The sequence below is a fragment of the Nuphar pumila genome, chromosome 6 (assembly GCF_984573655.1).
Source record: "Nuphar pumila chromosome 6, dmNupPumi1.hap1.1, whole genome shotgun sequence".
In the NCBI taxonomy this organism is placed as follows: Eukaryota; Viridiplantae; Streptophyta; class Magnoliopsida; order Nymphaeales; family Nymphaeaceae; genus Nuphar; species Nuphar pumila.
Genome location: NC_143254.1, coordinates 84,165,216 through 84,169,043, shown reverse-complemented (window position 1 = coordinate 84,169,043; position 3,828 = coordinate 84,165,216).

Sequence of the window (3,828 nt, the reverse complement as noted above, 5' to 3'; positions counted from 1 at the left end):
ACAGATGGAACTTCGGATGAGCCTCGAGCGCGCGCTAAAGCCAAAGTGGAACAAGCCGAGGGAGAGTGCCCCCGCTGAGGAGGAGGAGTCACCGGAGGCAAGGAGCCGACGACTGCAAAGGGAGACCCTTGCGGTTGTGGCCGAGAGGAGGATCATGATGGGCCGGAGCGCTGCCAGATCACTGCAGCAGCCGGTTGGAGGGGGTGTGTTGGTGCCAATAAGGTGGCGAAGGCGCCTGCATTCAGAGGCGAGGGCGAGGAGTTGTCACTGGGAAATGCATTGAGGTTATTCTCGATGGTGTTCAGTGAAGGGGTTTTAAAGGATATCATCAAACATTGGTGTAAACAGGGCATCATGTGCATCTCTCTAGATTATTACATCTTTTTGATGATTTAGAAGTTTAAAATTGCGCTAGGAAATTTAGGCTTTATGATGGATAGACAAGTCTTTTACGCATGCGTTTTTCAAGATATTTTTGATCTTTGATGCTTATATGTCAAATTGATAATGGTTTTGATGATTGCTAGAGTTTTCCCAAGATTTGATATTTTCCATTTATGTAAAAGCTGAAATGTATCATACTTCAATCGTCTATTGAATGGTATATTTGTGTCAATGTTTCTGCATGTTGGTGTTTTTCGGATTGTGCTGCAAAAGAATCATTGTATATGAGATTAGGGGGTATTTTTAGTTTGTTTTCTTAGTATTTCTTTTATTTTTCCATTCTTTTTTTTCATGGAAGAGGATTTCTTTTTTTTTGGATTTATTTTTTGGTTGTCTTTTGATTTCTTAAGAAAGCAAAGTTCTTATAGAAATTGAAGAAAAGGTGTTAAAACATGTAAAATAGTGGGTGGAATGGGTCATACGATCCAAAATGAAGTATTTAGACCCATATTTCATGTTTGTCTAAGTTGTTTGCACATCGTCATTAAACAACAGACATTTGAAACACAACATCCGAATACAGTATAAACAAACATTGGACTTGGTACAATTGTTACAAAATGAATAGAACCAGTGTTTTGTCCTTTTTTTTTGTTCATTTTGTCCAATCCTGGACAAGCCATCAAACAAGCCCTAAGAATTACATAACAGACCATCTCCAACCCCAGCAAACTGAGCATACCAGGGTAGAAAAAACAAAACAAAACAAAACAACAAAGAATAGAGGACATTGGTGATCCCGCTCAATAGATGATCTCTCTGCTTCTGCCAATCGACTCTTGCGAGCAACGCAGACACTTTTTTTTAGTCCATTACTTCTCATCATAACAGGTCAAGAATGACAGCTTGGTAATTTTGTAGACCCATGAATATACGATTATTTCGGTCATTCCAAAGAAACTTTTATGTTACGAGTGCCCATACTCTCCAAATGAATTTTCAACGCTTACCTTTGAGGTTCAAATGCATTGTGATGTCCCAATCGAGAATAAGGCCCCCTCAAGCTTGATTCAGCTTGTTGCGCATATAGTTATAATTCCAAAAAAGATGGGGGAGTGATTCTTCCACACATTGGCAAAGAACACATCTACTAATTTGGTGAATCCCTCGCTGCTTTAACCTGATTTCCGTATTAACGTTATTGAGTAGTACTTGCCAACCCATGAGAGAGCCCCTAAGTGGGAGGCTCCCACCCCACAATGCCTTCTTTAAGAGCCATTGCACCAAAGGACAACCCAATGCCCTGTATAGAGAGGAGGTTATGAAGCAACCATCGCCCACATGGCTTCGTCCTCACGTTGCGTCAATGAGAGTTGCAATAGCTCACTCATAAGGGCTGAACACTGTTGAAATACCAAGTCTATCAGGTCCCTATGCAACATAATATCCCAAGTGCCTTCTGATGCCGACCAGGCCTATTCAACCAGTGAAAATTTTCCCCTTGCTGCCTTATACAGATTGGGGAAGGCATCTCTAAGTCTCTGAATACCCCACCAACAGTCGTGCCAAAATGATGTGGTACTTCCATCACCAATGACCACTTAAATGGCCTGAGAAAAGTCATCAAGAGCCATGACCTACCCCTTCCAAATCCTTGAGCCTTTCTTTCACTTTTAAATTTCCAACCAATTTGATTTTATTTCAAGCAATGCGGATGAAACTCAATATTCTCTATATTTTCATAGTTTTGTGTATACAATTCGCAGAGGTTAGCAGTCTGATGTGGTGTGAACATAGGGGATCAGACCCAACTAAAAAATTAGTATGTTGTTATAAGACACACACGTTTCACTCAAAATTTATATGTTAAAGCCAACCACTTACATATAACTACTACCTACTATGAATCTGTTGTATCTCAAAACTATTCGTGGTTAGCCTTCTGCCTCTCAAATCCCTTGAATTTCCAGATGACAGTTCTCCACTTCCTGCTTTTTTGTTTTCTTTGTCATCTATTTTCTTTACTCACCAGTTTAAACAACATACTTGTCGCTTTAAGATACCATACCCAAATCAATTATTTACTTTTAAAAAATACAAAGGCAATTTCCAGCAAGGGTTCTATTGAATAAATTGGTCCTCTCTTCTATCCCAATCTACTTCATGTCATTTATAGGATACCAACACGTGTTGAAAAAGAGATTAATGGTATCCTAATGACATTTCTTCAGTCTAAAATTGATGAAAGAAAGAAGAAATCATTGGTCGCTTGGAATCTCGTTGTGTCCCCAATCTCTCGTGGGGGCCTTGGTATTTCGTGACCTTTTCTCCTTCAATGATGCTTTGATCATGGCTTTAGGCCCTGTTCAACCCTGAATTTGACAATATTCTGTCTTTGTTTTTGAATGATATGTGGTGTAAAGAAAGAACACACAACTTGAACATGAAACATGCATACTTAGGAAACACCAAATTTAACATGGTTCGGCCAGCTTGATCTACATCCACGAATATACATACACACTCTCTCCATTCACACAAAGAGAAGTGTGACTCTCTTTATTGATAAATTCTTTCATGTATGAGTTATATTAAGATGAGATGACTCTATTATTTTCAATCTCCTTTAAGTCCTTATACATAAGAGAGTCATTATTGAGATGAGGGGTCCTACTTAGTTCCGGCTTCTTATTCTCATAAGCCTCTTCAATAGGAAGCTTCTTAGAAGGACTTTTATGTAAAGACATGTAAGGGCTCTTAGACATCCCTTCCTAAGGAGGACTCTTGGACTTTCCCTTGGAATTTGTACAGAATCTTGGATCTGGATCGAACCTTAGATCCTTTATCTTAACACTTCCTTCAAGTCAATTTCCATGAGGTTGAGCCTGTTCTTGAAGTGATTAAACTTTGGGCCTGCCAATGGTTTGGTTAGAATGTCTATAACTTGATCTTGAGTAGAAATAAATTGAACTTTAATTTCTCCTCATAACAAGAATACCACAAGAAAGAACGTCCAGTTTTGTCATTAGTTGTTTGAGCTAGACATGTTCAGAGAGAGAGCACCTGCAACAACCTTATATTTTGTTTTTGTACTAGATTTGACAATTGTTCGTTGTTTGGCAGAGCTCCAAGACAATAAATTGGTTCTCATATAGGCCAGATAATTACCTGTGGATTTGCAATGATCTAGATACCTTGCTGAGTCACCATCAGAAAACATAAATAACTACAAGGAAGAGGACTTCCTGATATGTAGACAAAAAAGTTAATGGTTTCTTTGAGATAACTCACAATCCTTTTTACATGAGCCTAATGATCTTGATTTGGTTCATACATGAACTAACATGTTTTATTGATTAAATATGCAATATCAAGTCTCGTAAAAGTGACATTGTAAGATGCAAGCTATGTCCCTGTATTGGGTGGTGTTTTCCAATAATGTTC